Source organism: Camelus bactrianus, chromosome 11 (assembly GCF_048773025.1).
Source record: "Camelus bactrianus isolate YW-2024 breed Bactrian camel chromosome 11, ASM4877302v1, whole genome shotgun sequence".
Classification (NCBI taxonomy): Eukaryota; Metazoa; Chordata; class Mammalia; order Artiodactyla; family Camelidae; genus Camelus; species Camelus bactrianus.
This window is the reverse complement of record NC_133549.1, coordinates 19,040,762-19,059,680: the sequence shown is the minus strand read 5'-3', so window position 1 is coordinate 19,059,680 and position 18,919 is coordinate 19,040,762. Positions and strand designations below refer to the sequence as shown.

Below are 18,919 nucleotides of genomic sequence, written 5' to 3'. Positions count from 1 at the left end.
GTGCACAGCATCATGCTTCAGTCATACATGAACATACATATATCATTTTCATATTCTTTTTCACCACAAGTTACTACAAGATATTGAGTATAGTTCCGTGCTATACAGTATGAACTTGTTTATTTTATATATAGTAGTTAGTATCTGCAAATCTCGAACTTCCAATTTAAGTCTTCCCCCCTCTTCCCCCCGGTAACCATAAGTTTGTTTTCTATGTCTGTGAGTCTGTTTCTGTTTTGTAAATAAGTTCGTTTGTCTTTTTTTTTTAGATTCCACATATAAGTGATATCATATGGTATTTTTCTTTCTCGAGTTTCCACCTCAATTTTTTTAAAAAAAGAAAAAAGAACATTTAAAATAAAAATTGATGAAATAACGCTTTCTCTAAATTCTTAGACATTTATGTCTAAACTCTTAAGTTTTTGTGTGGGAGTTTGCTTGTTCATTTTGATAAGAATTTTCTCTACACCAAAGAGAAACATTTTTTTTTTAGGAATAAATTCCACCACAAAATATAAACGTTCTCCATATGCAAGGGCTACCAAATTCCCTACCCCAGCCCTGGAACACAAATGCCAAGTCTGGTTCATTTAAGATGAGATCTCTTAGAGTGGAACTTACTGCCGGGTTTATCTGTTCCCTCTTCCTTCTCGTGTCCCCAAATAGTATTTAAATGCTTATGCGGAGACGCACGGGTGGCGTTTAGAACCCTTCCTTTCATTTTCTGCTTAAATGTTTTTGTTAAATGTCACAGTGGTGAGGGCATTTGGTGCCGGAGCTGGAGAACGCTCAGAAGTGTCTTATTAATTCTTCACAATGCAGTGACAGGCAATGCTTAACAAACAAAGCCCGGACAAGCAAGCCGTGGTGAGTCACCGGGGGGCTGCACATGGCCCATGCCTGCCACGGCCTGGGGAAGCACCCTTCTAAACAGGAAAGTCGTTTTTAACCCTCTTCTCTTTATTCGGTGTTCAACTGAGTCTCCCTGCTGGTACCAGGAGGTGGCGGCCCCGGAGAGGAAGGGGGCATTACGGGCAAAATGGGTGAAGGGGGCCAAGAGGCGCAAACTTCCAGTTACACGGTGACTCCGTCGTGGGGCCGTGCCGCGCAGCACGCAGAGCGCAGTCAGCATCCCGGCAGTGACTTCACACTTGGTTTTAATTGGACACGTACTATTAAATCCAAACTAAGATTCCGGGTCTCTCAATAACCTGCAATTTTTGTCTTTAAAAGAGAAAAAAAAAAAAAGGCCAGGGAGTCGCCACTGCCCATATTTACTGGGAACCATCTGTTACGCCTCTAATTAAAACCCACTTGTAATGAGCTTGTTAGTGCACAAAACATGTCAGGTGCAGGATATTATTCATGAAGCCGTTGTTTTGGTGGCTGAACGATGTCTTAAAATCCTATTAGTTTAACAAAGTAATGTATCAGTATTTGACCCAGTATACAAGAGACTTCAGAATGACCTGGCATCCGGCTCTAAGATTTTTTTTTCCTCAAATATGTTGCTATTTCTACCTAATATATAGTCAGATGGCCTCTGATAATTGCAGTATCAAATCTTTGCCTCAATTTCCAACTGCAGGTGATTTCAAATGATTAAAGATGCACACCAGGGAATAAACAAAAATGCTTACATGCAATTATTTTTAATTAGTATTTGGCTATAAAGTGTATGCCTTCATAAAAAAGTCTGTTATTCACATAAACATCTGTTACCATACACACAAGGAAACACTGTAAGTCTGTCATCACACCACCAAAACAGAAACACGGAGGGAGGCTGGGCAGGAAAGCCTGCACTCTGAGTTTTTAAACAAAAGATGTTAAGTCTAACGGCCAAAACAGACGCAGAGACACACCCTTCAATTAACATCACTCACAATCAAAGGAAGAGCCCTTACCAATGGAATTACACTTGAAAATGTTAAAATAGATGGAATTATTCTTTGAAAACAATAGAATCTCTGCACACAAGACAATTTCAAATTCTTTTACTAATTTTGCCCCCATGCACATAATCAGACAGTTTCCTGTTTGCATGCTCTCAACCGGCTGCTAATTTTCCAGTTTCTCTGCACTCTGATTTTTGTTCATTAACACATCCAAACTTTGGGAGATGCAGCAGCTTGAATCCCAAGTGCTGAATATTAGCCTTGTTTCATGAAAGCCTCCAGCAAGGGGAAAAAATATATATATATTTTAAGTGAGCATGCCCCCACCAAGCACGGGGAGGGAGACACGGGGAAGTAAATTAACCCGGCTGTAACTGATGGGTGGAGATGAGGCTGCTCTGTGGAGTACTGAGAGGAAAACGAAGGGAGGTGTGAGAACACGCTGCCCGCGAGTCACTGGATCTACAGGAATTACGGGGCTCCAGTCGGAAGCTCTTGGAAGCGCACAGCTCCAGGACCACCCTAGCAGCCCGAGTTAACACACTCTGCGCAGCCCAAAAGCTGCAGCTTTTATTAAAGGCACAATTCATCAGCCAAAAGAACTTATCTTCATTTGCATAAAAATGCAGACAATAGTTTAATTCGATCACACAAACCTGCGTTAATACTGTTGCCGCACTCTGACGTCGGTGCGCAAGTTAGGCAGGAATCGTGACCCCTGGCGGTGGGTCTGGCTGCGGCCCCTTTGGGACCCACCGGCAGTAGTTACAGTAACACTCCCTGCACTGGGCTCCTGCTTGGCCTTACCAGGTGGCGTTCCCTGCCTCACTTGGGCACTGCACCCTGGGGGACGCTGTGTTCGAGATTCTGATGAGCAAGCAAGCAGACAGAAGGACCTCGAAGGACCTCCACATCTTGCCCTCAGCAATTCTAATTGTCCAAACTTAACTCTGCCTCCGCGGACAGAGCTGGAGGACCTAAGAGTGAGGACTGATGCCCAAGGTGGTGGCGCGCCTCCACGCTGCCCACCCCTCCAGCCAGCTAGCCTCCTTCACCCCCATGCGGGAGCCAAGCCCAGGACTGGAATCATCTGGGAGGCTGGTATTAATCTGTGGCCACGATGCCTTTAAAACCTGGCCGCCCGGCAGCCAAAGACCCTGCTCACTCAAGGGCAAGCTACACAATCATTAGCAGCCCCGTGTAATTTAAAAATATAACCAAGAACAACTGAAAGGAAGAAATATACTGTGGGACTCAATCTATTGACCAAGAGCCCCCCAAAGACAGGCCGTAAATAAAATGGCACAATGACCAGAAAAGGCAGGTTTTACATTAAGAAGCAGCAAATTCATTGCCGGGGTGAGCCGGGGAGCCAGGCCAGAGGGCTCACAGCATCCTGGCAGGCAGGCCGGTGAAAGATGGCCCCATTCCTCATAGGGAGACGTGCTGGGGGAGGGCCTGGCTGCCCTTTGCTAAGCACCCGTTTCTCATGCAGGGAATCCTCATTTTTCAATCACACCCACCCTCGGGCTTCCCCGCCTTCCCCACCACGTCACTCCCTCAGCCCTATCTCTCCAGGTGAGAGACATTTAACCACATCCTGTCCTGACCCTGGGCCTCCCTTCTGGTCTGTGGCTGACAGTGCAAGGAAGGCAGTACTCCAATTTCTAGGGATGCTCAATGGAGCACCTGGCACCTCCCGGCCCTAACGGAGGGCAGGTGGCCCAGCAGGTGGAGGACAGCGCGCCAGCTTGCCTCCCCAGTCAGCCGTGTGACATGGGACCTTGCCGCCTCCTGCCCTATCAGAGCTGGAATCCAGACACCTTTCTAGCTGAGGGGCTAAAGCTGGACCCACCTTTTGAAAAGCACGGGTTTCTACTTCTAAGTAGCATGAGTTGTAAATGAAGTAACAAAGGAGATAAACACTCAAGGTTAATGTGATGTAACCCCACGATGTCATAGGTCCGCCGGCAGAGCTCCCGTTACTGGTCTGGAAAGCTCCTGGTAACTTTCCCAGCGGGGCTGGGAGTAGAGGGAGAGAGTGGGACACTTCACCTCGGGCACAGGTTTTGAGGTGGTGCGCCCAAACTCCATAATCAGTAGATAATATTTCAATATTTTTAAAAATAAAAATTAATGCAAATGAAGCAACAGTAGCACTGTGTCAAACCATAATAGAGACCGAGGCACGAGAAAACAGCAGGGACACTGTCCCCGTCCCCACGTAAAATGCTGACATTCAATTCACTGTGGATTTTTTGCATTCATTTCAATTTCTTCAGTATTGCACTCAAGCACTACGAGTTTCAGTGGCCGGGTTTTCAGGAGCCCAAAGCAAGCACTTCACTCACCTCACCCTGAGCCCTGCCTCCCACTCTGGAGGACGTGAGAGCAATTCGGTATGTAAGCTGCGCCCTCATTCCCGAGACCGGGGGCTGGACTCACGTCTCGGTAGCTGCGTTGTGTTGGCTCCTGTGCAGGCACCTGATGCTTTTGAAGACCGTACAAAGTTTCACTAGGGACGCAGCGTGGCCAGCGAGCGCCGCGGCTTTACAGGGTTTATGGAGAGCAGAATGTGTCCTCGGCACCCAGGACACTGGAGCCGTCGGGCGCAGTGACTTGTCTTCCGTGCTGGGTGTTTCCTCATGTTTGTACTTAACTGTGTTAATGTCTTATGTGTGCGTATCACTCAAGAGACTACAGCCGGTATAAAATTAATCAGCGTTAAGATGTCTGTTGGCGCGCACAGCATCCAAACTGGCAGATCCTCTGATTTTATGGCCATTTATTTTCTTGTCAGCAGAGACTGGCCGCGTGGTGCAGAGGCAGAGCCACCAGCCAGTCCAGGCACGGGTTTCTGGCCGCCATCCGGTCTGTTGGTGGACACTGGGCCATGCATTCAACCTGCCCGCGTCTACCTCCCCTCTGCACCTCTGCAGGCTCTCTCAGCCCCGCCTCCTCCAGCCGCTGCATCACCTGTTGTGCGCAGGCTCTGACCTGCTTTGGTCACCGTGGTGACGGCATCTCTCATCGGAGGGCACTGAGCGCCCCTTGCTTCCTGCCCCAGGCTGCCGAGGGAACCTCCTCGTGAGCCTCCTGTGCCCTGTGGGCACAGCTCCGGAGAACAGGGTGTTTGCACCCTCAGGCCACCCACCTTGGACCAGAGCGGGGCGAGGCGGGTGGAAGCAGTATCGCCAAGGTTTTGTAAGTGACTTACGAAAAGTGTCTTGGAAGAGCCCCTTGGGGACAAAGGGAGAAGCATTTCTCCATCAGCCTCTGTCATTCATTGAAGTTGTTCTTCTATGAACCTGAAGTTTCTGCTGGGTCTCCGGTGCAGGAAGTTTCCAGTGTGTTCTCTCTCCCCTCATGTCACTAACATCACACGGGCTGTTTTTCACTCCTCACTGCCCTTTCCGTGGTTTAATTGTCTATGCCCTGGTTAAATTACAAATTTGGCTCTCTGTACACTCCCTTGAATTCCCTCATAGCACCGCCAATAATACCCGATGGTACTACTCAATAAAGATTGATGGATTGATTGGGTCCAGGAATGAAAAACTCTGGGAAGCACACTTAAGAGTCAAAGAAAGGACTAGAGTCGTAAGCCTAGGAATCAGCAAATTAACATGCATGATAGAAGCGCGTAACCAAAACAGGGCTGTGAATTGGAACATTTACTGAATATTTCCTAGAGCATATAATAAGAAAATAAACCATTGAGGTGTTTTCAATAGTTTTGTTTAGAGAACAGAACAAATGTATATCCACGTGATTTGGATAATATTTGAAATACGCAGTGAAATGTTCGCAGGTATTAAAAACTCAGGCAACGTTCTTAAGGCTCACCTTTCTCCCGCCTGCTTCACAATCCCGCACAGCGCCTGGGCGCGTTCCCTACAGCAGGCAGCCGCCTTTCCCGCTCTTTCCTGCTCTCCCAACCTGGGCGGGCTGGGCCACTGTTTGTTTTGCACCTGTGCACCTTCCCCTGGGAGCGGGCTTTCTTTTGTTTTTTCCAGCAGCCCCACACATCAGGACGGCCTCGCCTCTGGGGCAGGAATGAGCAGGGGACCCAAGTCCGTCCCCACCGCTGGTCCCAGTCCCTGGTTCAGGCAAAGACGCAGCTCACACAGAGGTCAGGAAAAGGCTTCCCAAAGGTCTGAGATGCAGGGACCAAGACCATCTCTTTCTTCTCTCTCACTGCCTCTGGCCTGAAAGCTCCAAGGGCCATCGATGGTGTCTGAAGCTGCTCTGGTTCCTGAGTAAGCCCCACAGAAGAGCTTTATGCAGAATGGGGCCACCTGGGGCAGCAGTGTGTGGGGGAGAGAAACAGAGACAGAACGAAAATCGAGAAAATCCTTTGACCTCTGGATCCCGCTGTGCCGGAGCTCGGACTCTCAATGAACCAAGCTAGTGTCCTTGGACTTCGGCTGCGTTTCTGTCACTTGCCGTGAATGGGTCCAACTAGCACACTTGTTTCTGTCCAAGTTTGAGTCACAAGTGTCCACAGCCTGTGTCACACGGGGCTTGACCTCATAGTCACAGTTATAAACACGTCAGTGCTTCAAGGTCTCCTGATGCTAAAAACGGTATTTCCTTTTGTGATTTTCTTCTTTCTCACCGAAGAGCACCTTTCTTCTGCTTCAAGTTTATGCAGCTACGTTCTTCGTAGGAACTCTCAGTGGAGGGAGGGACTGAACACTTAATTGATAGTGAGTATAGATCTGTTTTCATTTCCAAGTTCATTGAAATAATGAGCACGTCCCGTAACCAACTCCAAGGGAAGCCTCATCAGCGGAAACGAAAACCTAGTAAAAGCTCCTTCGTAAAAACCTGAAGTGCTAGGTCTGAAAGGGAACAAATGTTCTCAAATTCAGAATCTGTGGGTACTCCTCGCTCTAAATGATTTTAAGAAACAAGACCAGCGGCATCCTTGGCTGGGTGACCTTGCCGAGCACCCGTCAGTTTCAGCGGAAGCCGGGGGCGTTCTGAGCCCCAGCCCTGAACGCTTGGCACCAGGAGGATGCACCTTTATTCCTGGCTGACCTAATTAAAGGCGAAGAGAAATGCACGAGTTATCACCGATGTGTCCTCTAAATTAATTCACTTATTCATTCAACCTCAGGCCCGCGGTGTCACGTGTGGACCACCGCCACCTGGAAGCTTAGATAGTGGGGGACAAAGGGACCAGCTCCCTGTTCTTGTGGAACCTGCGGTCTGACGGGGAACACAGGAAAAAACCCCAAGCAAATAAATACTATTTATTAACTGAAGTAAGTGCAATCGGGGGAGAAGCCACGGCGGTTGAGGAGCCTCAGGAGGACACCCGCCTTCCGTCGGGCGGGCTGGGAGCCTCCGTCCTATTGCTGCTCTCCCAGGAGCAGCACTCTTCCTCTTGATGTCTGTCCTTCCACAGATGAGCATATATAAAACCAAACTATAAACACAGCCAGGTTTGAATACCAATGGACACACGGGGGTTTATGACGAGCCCTCGTGGTCCGTCACAAATGTGCTGTTCGGGGCTGGAAACCAGACCTCCTCCCAAGCGGGGGAAAGCTCTGAAGCAGGCGCGGCGGCCGTCCGGCGGCTCCTCCCAGTCCCAGCGCTGCCGTTGCTGTGTGTGTGGCCCGCGGCGGGAGACCCCCCCCCCCCGCCCGCTTTCTCACCTGTAAAACCCAGTGTTTTTTTTAATAACGGTGCATCTGTGGTACGGCTACCGCAGGAGTCGCCCGGGAGCGGGGGGCAGGGCTCCAGCTCTGCGGGGAGCGAGCGCCCCTGGAGGCACAGGACAGAGGCGCCCTGACCCAGCTGGACCCACTGCTGTGGGGAAGCTCTCTGGGAAGAATGGCTTCACACAAACTGAGTATTTAGGACCCGCCTCCCGAGAGCTTCATCCTCCCGAAGTCGATGGAGAGACAGGCGGTCCCAGCACCCTGCATGGGTGGCGCCTTCTCTGCCCCATAGCCCCCTGACCACTTAGCACCTGCTTTCAAGAGCATCTCCTGACACCAACCGCCTGGCAGCCAAATCGACAGAAGAAACATCACAGCCTCCTCCAGAAGGAAGGACAGAGCCGTTCCAGGCGGAGCCTCGCCTTCCGCCACCTCTCCAGGAACCGCAGCCCCAGTCCAGTTCAGGCGCCCTGAGTGGTCGGGGCTGGGGCTGCGCCACACGGGCTTCGGAGCGCGCGAGCGCGTGCACAGAGTGAGAGGTGACACGTTCTGCAGGAGGAAAGGCCATCCCTGGAGAAAGCACGGGCACGGGCAGGTGCCGCCACCGACAATTCCAGAGACACTTCTCCATTCGGTCAATGAACGTGGTGGGAAGAAAATACAGCTTCTGTGTGGAAGCAAACTGCCTGCTGATTTCCAGGCTTCAGCAAAATGCATCTTGGGGATAGATGGTCATTTGGGGGCCAGAAAAAGGCCTTGTTAGGCCTTTGGGTTGAGAGAGAGGAGGTCGGGGAAGGGTAGAAATGGGAAGAGCTTATCTGTTCTGCCCACCAGGAGACAGCAGCTGGGGCGTGGATGACACCTGAGACCTTGGGAGACAAGGGGCCGGTGGCAGGGGGAAGGGGGGGGGCGCCCGAGACGGCTGTTAAGCAGGGGAAGCCAAAAAATAGGGTGGCAATCAGTGCCTCCGGTGGGGGGTGGCAGATGGATTTTTAGAGCTCTGGACACTGAACGGCACTTTGCACTCTGGTGACGTATAATCTTTTCTATTCCCTCCAAATCGTCAATAAAGCAGGCCTTGCACAGCAGCCTTGGGCTGGGAGAACTCTGGGGAGGTGAAGGGCGAGCGAGGGACAGGGCAGCAGGGGCTGAGAGCAGCGGGGATGGGCGGAGCTCAAGGGTCCTGGGCAGGTGGGATCAGAGCAAGAGCGGACCTGAGTACCCTGAACACCCCCACGTCGTGAGGAGCGGGGGGGGGGGGTAATGGATCTCCCAGAGTCCATGAGACGGGACAGCCAGTCATTTTTATTGCAAACACGGAAGGACAGAACAACCCAAGGAGTTTGCATGTGCCCAGGTGACAGGCAGGCAGGTTTTGTGAGTGACAGGCATACATCCAGACTTCCGTTTCCTGACCTGTCTCTGATAAAAGGAAGTCCGTCATGTCCTCCGTGAACTCTGCTGTGTGTGAGCGCCCTGTGGGAAGTCCATTTTGTTGGGAACAGGGACCTATTTGTCATATTTGGGGAAGATGAAGAACATTAAGAAAGTTCCGCTTCCCTGCCTTTTGTCTTCTCTACAGCTGTTTTCACACTTCGGGGTGTTGGCCCCCTTCCCAACACAGAGAGCCAGCCCTCCGTCCGCCCTGGGGCCTGCGTGCCCCGGGGGAGCCAAAGATTCCTGAAGGAAGAATGACTTCCTGGTCCGCCCCATGACCAAGCCATGCTCCTCAGAGAGAATCGCCTCTTCCCCGGGTGAGAGGAGTCAGACCCAGGCTTGATCCAGCTCCTGAAAGACAGCTGCGCTTGCTACCAGTCTGCTGAAACAAAAAATCCGACTTCTGAAGCACCTAACGTTGAGGTCCTACAAGGGGGGACCCTAGGTCCCATCTCTGTGGTCATATCTTTGTGGAGGAATATGGAAGCTCATGGCCAGCATTAAAGAAAAAGATGTTGGACTGAAGTGAAGCTGAGATGGCGTATCTGAAAAAGCAGAGCCATCCAGGGAAAGTCTCGTATGGCTTAAGTGGAGTGTGTTTTCCGGCGCTGCTTTAAGAAGAGCGGTTAGAGCAGGGCACTGGGGGTCACCTCCCTTTCTAGGGACAAATGACCAACCTACAGAGACTGTCTTTCTACGCTGACACGTGAGAACATGTGCAGATCCTGCCCGTTTGTCTGCGGTTGATCTCCTGAATCACAGGAACGATGGAAAATGTGTCAGGGAAATGGCTGCACTTTCTGCAAGTTCTCAAGGCTCCAAAATAAAGAACTATCTAAACCCATGAGAGCATTTGGCCAAAACCACATTACTAGTCCTAAAAAGAAAATGAAATAAAATAGCTCAGGTCAGAGTTGCAAGTAAATGAATCTATTCTTCTGAGATTCAGTATTGATGGTGGAGGGCCATCTGGACACAATAACAGAAAATAAAGCCAAATGAGGACAGGTGGAAATACTACTTTCTCATAGGAGACACCGATAAATAAACAGAACTCTCTCTCCATGGTTGGCTGTTCTGGAATATGACGCGCTCTCTCGGTCATTAGACCTTCATTTCTATTAGCCACAGTGAAAAGGAAAAAAGGCAAAATCAGAACTGAATCTCATAATATCCTCTCTCTGCCTTACAAAAATAGTTATCTGATTTCTAAAATGATTTTTTCTTCATCATTTTTCACCCCTGAAAATAATCATTTTTCCATAAAAATAAGGAGTGAAAACTGCACTTCCGGTTGACTGCGGCATACGGAACCCCCTTGTTTGTCTCCATCCCTTCCTGAAATACCACTAAAATGACAGTAATGGAATTATAAAAAGTCATGAACTCATAAAGACAAAGGAGACAGGACAGGGCATGGCAGCCCACAGGAAAAGATACCACGTTGGGGTGACAGAGAGCAGATGGGTGAGTGTAAGCCAGAACACTGCAAAGAGCAGAAACCTACTCACTTAATGAGAACTAAGGCAATTTACGCTGCAGAACTCCAGAAAGGGCCAGCTTTGCAGGCACCTGGCACCTCTGAAGGAGTCAGTACACGAAAAACCCAAGTGATTAGAAGACCCCAAGTTCGCCTCCACCAGCCCAGACTGCCTAGAAACAGCCCCCTCCGCCTCGGCAGAAGAGAGGCGGAAGGCTGCCTTCTGCGTGGGCTGATCCCACGACTGTCTGGACTTGGGGGCCCCAGGCATCTGAGGGTAAAGACAAGGTGTCACACTGAAAGCAGGAAAGTGAGTGAGAGTCTGGGTGCTGGGCGCTATGATGCCTCATTTGTTTCTCCTCTTGGTTCCTAAAACCTGCAGCCTCCTGGTAAGAGTCTGGGGGGGTTTCCCCTAAAGAAACAGGTCCACTCAGACGAAGAGACCCTCCGAAGCTGAGCTTTGAGCCTCAGCCCCGCGGCACAGCCAGTCCTGACCGGAGCACCGACGGCAATGCCGCCGGTCCAGAAGCCCACTCCCCGACAGCGTGCCCAGAAACCCCTGCAGCGCCTCCCACCAGGCAGCCAGTAGTCCCCACATGTTTGAAGAAAACCACTAATTTGAGTCAACGTAAGTAAACGGTGAGACAACTCGTAGGGAACAGAGTGAAGTGAGCAGAATGAATCCTCCAATAAGTGAGCAATTGATATTCTCAGACATGAGAGGTCTTTGCAGTCATAAAACAAGAATTTAGGACTAATTTTTTAAAAGCACATCCAGAAAACAATTTTTAAAAGTCCTTGGAAACTAAAAATACGGTAAAAAGAAATTTTTTTTTACTGCAATGGAAGATTTAGGAGATAAAGTTGAAGAAACCTCCAAGAAAGTAGGGCAAAATTCTAAAGAGAGAGAAAATAGGAGAGAAAAGATAAGAAGCTTAGGAGGATTAATCAAGGAGGGCTACTATTTAAGTAGTAGGCAGGCCGCAAAGACACGAAAAGCAAAAGAAGGGAGATGGGTGAAAAGTATTGTTTTTTTTTTAATGTCCTTAGATCCAAAGGCCAGTGGTCACTAGATTTAAGTCTGCCAAGTGCACAGTCTAATGAATGCAAATATTCCTACACTAAGGTGTATCACCATGAAATTTTAGCACACAAGGAGTAAAGGGGAGATTCTAAAATGTTCCTGCAAAGGTGAGGAGGAAATAGGTCACATACAAGAAGAAGGAGGAGGAGGAGAGGAACAGGGGAAGGAGGGGGAGATGGGGGAGGGGGAGATGGGGGAGGGGGAGGAAAGGGGAGGAGGGGAGGAGCAGAGGGAGGAGGGGAGGAGCAGAGGGAGGAGAGGAGGGAGGAGAGAAGGGGAGGGGGAGGTGGGGGAGTGGGAGGAGGGGGAGGAAAGGGGAGGAGGGGAAGAGCAGAGGGAGGAGAGGAGGGAGGGGAGGAGGGGGAGGAGGGGGGAGAATAGAAGAATTAAGTTTCTTAACAGCAACCATGGAAGCTGGGTAACAATGGGAAAACGCCTTCAAAATTATGAGATAAGATCACGGACAACCTAGAATTCCATACGTAGCTATGTGATTAGTTAAGTGTGAGGATAGAATTTTCAGTGATGCAAGGTCCCAAAAACTTACCTCACAGACACCTTTTCTTAGAATGTTACTGGGAAATTGAAGCAGGAGAAGAGGCCACTCTGGGAAGGACGCCTGCAACTAAAAGCAATGGAACCAACTCATTACCTCATGTGTGACCGACCGCATGAATAGAGGACTTACACCCCAGGCAAAGGTTTGGGGTGTGAAGCAAATACATTTAGCAAGTAAAATTAGGCAAGGTTTTTAAAATGAAGCAATCACTAACTCCAGGAAAAGCAAAAAGGTTTACAACAAAATAAATGTAACCAAAGTATATGGTTCTGAAAACTTGCAAAGTCAAAATCATGCAAAACCTGAGTATTACTTTAATCCACACCTCCTTCTCACTCAGAGAAGCAACCTTCATGTAATTTCCACCCGGACAGGGGCTAGTCTTCTCTTCAGTTAAGATAAATTCCAGGAAAAGCACCTACTGGACATGTAACTTCTCGTCAAGGGAAGCACATCTTCTTTTCAGTGAGACCCTGGATCTCGAGGGTGGGACTGAGACACCGTAACTGTATTTCCTTGGGTATCACAGCTTCTGGGGTCGGGGTTCGGATTTCAGCTGTGGCTTGATTTGTTGTGGTGGCAGGTTTCTTGCCTTGTCGTTTCAGAAGGACCCTTGGACCAGGCTTGCCTACCTTCCTCAATAACCAATCACGCACACTGCCCGTGGTCCTTCCTTCATTAGGATATGAGTTGCGCTGCTTCTCAGAGGAACAGGGTACCAGTGCTGGCTGGGTGGCACAGGGTCAGTGTGGTGGCTTCACGGTGTGGGGACGCAGGCCCCTTCTCTCTGGGGCTCTGCCATCTCTAGAGGCAGCCTTGAGAAGCAGTGACAAGCACAGACCCTGAACCCAGGCTGCCTGGGATCAAATCCCAATTCTGCCATTTACTGGTTCTGTCATTTCTCTGGGCCTCGGTTTGCACACCTGACATGTGTGGACACGGGTCAGGTCTACTCCCTAAGGCTGCTATGAGATCACAGGTATGAAGTACCGGGGCCCGTGCCTGACATAGAGTGAATTCTTCTTAAGTGGCGATGGCACCCTGAGCCTGAGGCTTTCCTTCTTCCACTGGTCAAGATGCCTGCTTGACACAAACACTTTGCCACCAGCACGGAGGGCTCTCTTTATAGTCACAACCAGGAAACTGCCCACATCCCACTGACTGGAACTTAATCATGTGGCCTCAACCCCGTGCAAGGACACAGAAAAATGTAGTCTTTATTCTAGGCACTCAGGAGCCCCCTAAAATGTCACCATCAGCAAAGGTGACAGTAGAGGCTGGAGCACAACAGATGGCAGGAGTCTTTGCCGCCGTGTCTAAGTTAGACGTGTGACACCAAGCTCTGCATTTATCCTCTAAGTCCGAAGATAAAAATGTCAGAGTATTGATCTGCTGATGCGGTCACAACATGTTTTATATTCTGTTTGTTTTGCCTTGATTTTTTCTCAATTCAGAGATTAGTTCTTTTCAACCATATTCAAAACAAGACAGGTGACAGCTCCTACCACAGAAACACGTAGGAGACATCACTTACATTTTTCTTTAGTTTTATTACAGTGAGTACATTTTCTTATCTTTAAAGGTGGCCGTTAGACCCTAGGAGACAAGCAAACCTAGCTTGAGCGGCAGAACCGTGGGATGTTGGGAACCGCCAACGCAGAAGCCTCACGCAGAAACTTCGTACGCTCATTCACCATGACTAACTCTTCTGTCTTGCGGAATTGAAAGTTGTAAGAATGGCTTTCTTCACAGCAATATAGAAACTTTTTTTCCCCTCCAAGCAGCTAAATAAAGGCTGGCAAAAACAATAGGTTCATTTTTTACTGCAGATCTTCAAATTATAGGAAACTTGTCTCTTGGCCAATTTGGGCTGGCTTGGAGCCAAAATAGATGTCTCCAATCTCGTCCTCACCCTTATACGCATTGTGGGCAAGATAAAAACCCTTAATTTAAAAAACTCAAGCCAAGCATTGGGTAAGAGGCAGCGTGACTCCCTAAACCATACTAGTCATGGGGAAAAAAATCATATTACTTTACGCCAGTTCATTTTTTTTCAGTCTCTAGAAATCAAATACTGAGAACATGAAACTTAAAAAAAAAAAGTCTCAAATATTTTGATAGTCTATTATAAATCAAGTTTTAATAACTAGAGGAACATACAAGCACAATAAATAAATGTGAAAATACACACTGGTTAAATGTTTCTGAGCAGATGCTTCCTCTAGGTGGGCTGGCCTAAGAAAATCTGCAGGCATCTTTCCATTTCAAAGCACAAAAGACATCTCTTCTGCTCTTAGTCATGTCACCCTCCCTCCTCTTTTTTAATTAACAAGATTTGAGATCATTTGGCAAAGTGTAACCATAAAAGTGAATATTGTGATCGAGTGATGTTTTATCTCTTGAAAAATGTACCTCATGGCTTTTCTCCCTGTGTAGCTCATAAACGTCACGCCTTCATATTTATCTCGCTTTCAACATCCGTTATGCAATTGTCATTTCATTGAAATCAAAAGCTATCTCTTAATTACACAGGGATGGATTATAAATCTAGTTATTCATCTCTCTATATGTTCGTTCTTTAATGATTACAGCTACAGGCCTAGTTTTGAACACAAAAGGCCAAAGTGGATTTTGCTGGGTAAAAATTAAGGCTTGGAAAATTGTACAGCCTGGAAGACAAAACAAAGCAGTATACGTGTGGCTAGTTTACAGTAATAATGGAATCTTGGGATGGTGGGATAATGCAAAACTTGCTGTCAGTGGCCCTGTAGAAGGCATGGAAGCTGTACTTCCTTCCCTGACCAGGTTAAATTTAGCGGGTGTGGTTTAAATCATGCTAGGAGACGCTGCAGGGGATGTGGGGATGGCACAGGAGCGTACCTTGCAGCCTCGCTTGTAACACATGGACGTTCGTGACTCGCGTCTGCTGCATATCCTGGTGATTAATCACGAGGAGGCACCACCTCTTAAGTATTAAATAGCCTCTACGTGGGGAAAAATGGCTGTATTGCCATGCGCTAGGGTTTGATTCATTTAGCATTAACTTTCAGCATGTATTAAAGTGGCTTTAATTTTATTTGTATGATGTTAGCGCATTCCTAGAAAAATAAATGCCCAGATTGTTTTTTCTATCTGAGTGTACATGATAGACCGCTCATTCAGATGGCAAGCCGCGTGGCATTTTGTATATGAAATGAAGATGGCCGTGTCTTAAAGCTTATTATAAAAGGGGGAAAAAAGACCATGATGGTAAGTTGGATCGAGGTACACTGTGACAAAATGTGGACTGAGGACAGCGCCGTGGCAGGTGCTGCCCGGGGGACGGATAAGCAGTGATGCTCTGGGTGTCAGCACTCAGCCCAAGGTGCCCACAGTCCAGGTGGGAGGCAGGTGAGGACGCAGGTAACTGTGATCTGACGGGCCTGAGACTGAAGGTTGTGGAATTGGGGTGGGGGGTAGATTCAGCGCCTCTGGGAAAGCTGCAGGCTGGGCCCCTCCTGAGAGAGGTGTAACTCGACAGCCACCCCGAGAGCCTGGTTCCAGGCCCCTCCTGCTACCTTGTGGATGTCAGAGTCGTCGATCTGGTTGGGGCGGGGGCATGGATCCAGAAGGGGCCCTTCCCCAAAGGCAGCATGAGAGCCACTCCAGGTTGAGCCAGCTCAGCAGCTCCTTGGGCCTGGGACCCCAGCACGCATCTGCAGAACACGCCAAGCGCTGGCAGATGCGGAGGAGATGCTGGGCCCTGGGTCCCTTGTTCTGAATCCCTGCCCACCAGACTCACACTCCCATCCCCTCCCACCAGAGGCCCCAGGAACTTCAGGTTGAACCACTGCCCAGCAAGCACCCAGTAGGGCTGTCGAAGCCCTGGGAGCCCACCCTCCTCCTCCAGAGATGTCCACGGGCCCTCCTCGGGGGCAGGCTCAGCGCAGACAACAGGGACACTGAGACGAGCTGGCTGGTCCAGCCTGATGGGGAACTGTGCAGTAGTGATCTTCCGATTGGTTCTAAGTGCCCCCCTTTCCCCCTGCCCTTCCCTCCTCCCTGGGTGACCATAAATGTTAAGGCGTTATCTACCGACGATTATAATCATACGAAGCCAGGACAGATGGGCTCCACTCCTCAGCTCACGGCCATAAAGTTTACAAACTCTCCGCGGCCCAGGGATAAATTACCATTGCTGATAACTTGTTCATTTACACAAAGCATTTTTCTTTAAGATGACTCTTTCTTTCAATCATCCAGCCAAAGAATTTTTCTGTTAACCAACTTGTTTTTCTAGAACTTGCAGAATATTCGGGGATCTTAAGAGCAGATTGGAAACCATCATAAATGATTAGGCAAAAAAGGGTATTTTTGAAGCCCAATTTCTTCTCCTTTGAAATCCCACAGTGGGGACCTTTCGAGAAACTCTGTATTCCCATTGGGTTACACTTGACGAGAAAGGGGCCCCTAAAGGTTTATTTAAAAGTGTATTGTTGAAGATAATGGGTTCAGATTAAGTTTTGGGCTCCACGCTCGCACTGTTGTTCTGTGGACTAATTATGGCCACCTTAGAGTCACCGATGCGGGCCGGTCGAGCTCGTCATACGGGAAGGTGCTTCCAGACGTTGTTTTCCTAGACCCCCCCCCCCAATGGCACCAGTGGGGATCATGTAATGGCAGAGAAAAGGAATGATTAATTCAAAGTTCAGGTGCAAGACAGGGTCAGAAAAGAAACGTTCCAGGATAGAGTGAGCATTTCAAGATGAATTTGTGGCTTGAAACATCATTTTATGATGCATTTTCTTTTCCGTGATCAGGGGAAGTCTGAAGGCTGACACCCCAGTGATGGCGGTGTTTCGGTGCCATGTTCCATGATGGGCTTTTCATAAAAATTAGCTGACATTGTCATGAGCACACAAGGAAATTTATAGCTTTCATACTGGACTGCCATTCCCAGAGCAATTTCCAATCACTTGGGCTTTTTATTAAGTTTATTGTTCTTTTATTGTTCAGTGGAGTGTAAGCAGTGAGATTACAAATAAATATAAGTTCCACTGGATATGAAGGCAAGCGTGTGGAATTAGGAGGGAAGCCGGGAAGGAAGGCAAACATTCATTTGAATCACTGGTGATATGAGACACCATGAGACACCACCAACAGACGCTTCCTGTCACCTGCTTATCTACAGAAGTTGGGAAACTGACATCCCATTCATATTAAAGTTTTCCTGGAAAACCCTCCAAGAAGAAGTCTTTGTGCGGAAACTCGGTGCTGCACACGACTTCACAATGTGAAGAAAGTGCGCCATTTTTGTTCCCCTTCCAGGTTCCTTCTCCGTTTGTTGTTGGGTTGTCTTCTTCTTGCTTCCTCACCTGCCAGGTGTGTCATGCTGGCGTCGTGAACATCGCCCTCCAAACCCCGGTGAGGACCACTTTGGAAAGCTTGAGTGACCGGCATGCCTGGGAGTCCCACTTCTGGAACTAATAAGACCAATGGGAGAATAACCAGCTTTCTTGTAAGGCTTGAATTTAGTACTTGAAGAACTGAGCCACTTCATTTTCCATTTCATCTTTATTTTTCCCCAAAGAGATGGTCCTCTTAATCACTAAAGTTTCAATTTTTTTTTTCCAGGAGTTGATTGAAAGTTGTTATTTAAGGCTTGTTAGGATGAGAACAGAGGTGATTGGAAGGGAGGGGTTGCTGTGTGATTCAAGGCCCTTCTCACGTCTTGGCCATGCATGGGTCATTATTCTTTCCATGTTAGGAAGGTGACCTTGTCATTTTGGTGGGCACCTGTGGGCAGACACTGTGGGTTGCGAGTCCCTCTTTGTACCTGTTGAGAAATTCCAGCTTTTGTGCAGCTCCAAGTGACGGATGTTTAACCTAAATCAATCATTTCAATGTTCTCCATTTTCCCAGCCTCTCTTGTGGCGAAAGGCTGTCACGAAACCTAGTTCTGGCTGATGAGATTTAAGCAAAAGTGTGTTGTTGGGTGGGGAGGGGGCTTGTTTCTGGAGCAACTTTGACTTGCCTGGTAAAACGGGGAAAATGTTGCTTACATACTTCTTATCCACCTTCCTTCCTCATCTTTTCTGTTTTAAACCTGGAATCTGTCTGGAGCTGTGGCAGCCGTCTTGCAACCATGAGGCAACGAGTTTCAGGACAAAAGCTGACACATGAACAATGGGGGACTGAAAAGACAGAAAGGACTTGGCCATATGGCATCGTTGGGTGACAGGAATAACACTAGCCCCCACCTATCTACAGGTTTCTATGTGAGAACCGAACCTCTCCTTGTTTGGAGTAGACCATCATTAGTTTTGGGTATTCTGTTTCTTGTAGCAAGTGTGTCCCTATGATATAGCCTAGACTCATACGGGAAGCTTGTTAAAATGCAGATATCCTGGCCTCACCCCCAGTAATTTCCACTAACTATGTTTGCAACTGGGCCCAGGGGTCAGCACTTTTAACATCCCAGATAATTTTTATGCAAGATGCCCTGAGAAGCACAGACTTCGATCACAGCAAAGGAAAGGACTGAGGGGAGCCAGTCTGCTGGGGCAACGTGAGGCAGCTGCGTGTTTCCCCTCTGTCCGCCCACTCTCAGGCCAGCCAGGTGCTGCCTGCGGCCCTTGAGCCCCAGATGCAGAGGGCAGGGAAATCCCACAATTTCCATCTAGGAAAAGGGGCGGGTCTAAGGAGTTCTATCCAGCCTCCTTCTCGCTCCTGGCGTTGACCCCACGAGGCCATCTTGGGGGCTGGTGAATGCGCGGCCCAGGAGACATCACCCTTCACTTCTCCACCACA

General features: G+C 48.7%; 1 long non-coding RNA gene across 1 annotated transcript in view; it reads right to left on the bottom strand.

Moving 5' to 3' along the window:
• The window catches only part of LOC123616188 (uncharacterized), a 55,112-nt gene that overhangs the window by 9,169 nt on the left and 27,024 nt on the right, over window positions 1-18,919 (bottom strand). The gene's annotated exons all lie outside the window — the stretch shown is intronic.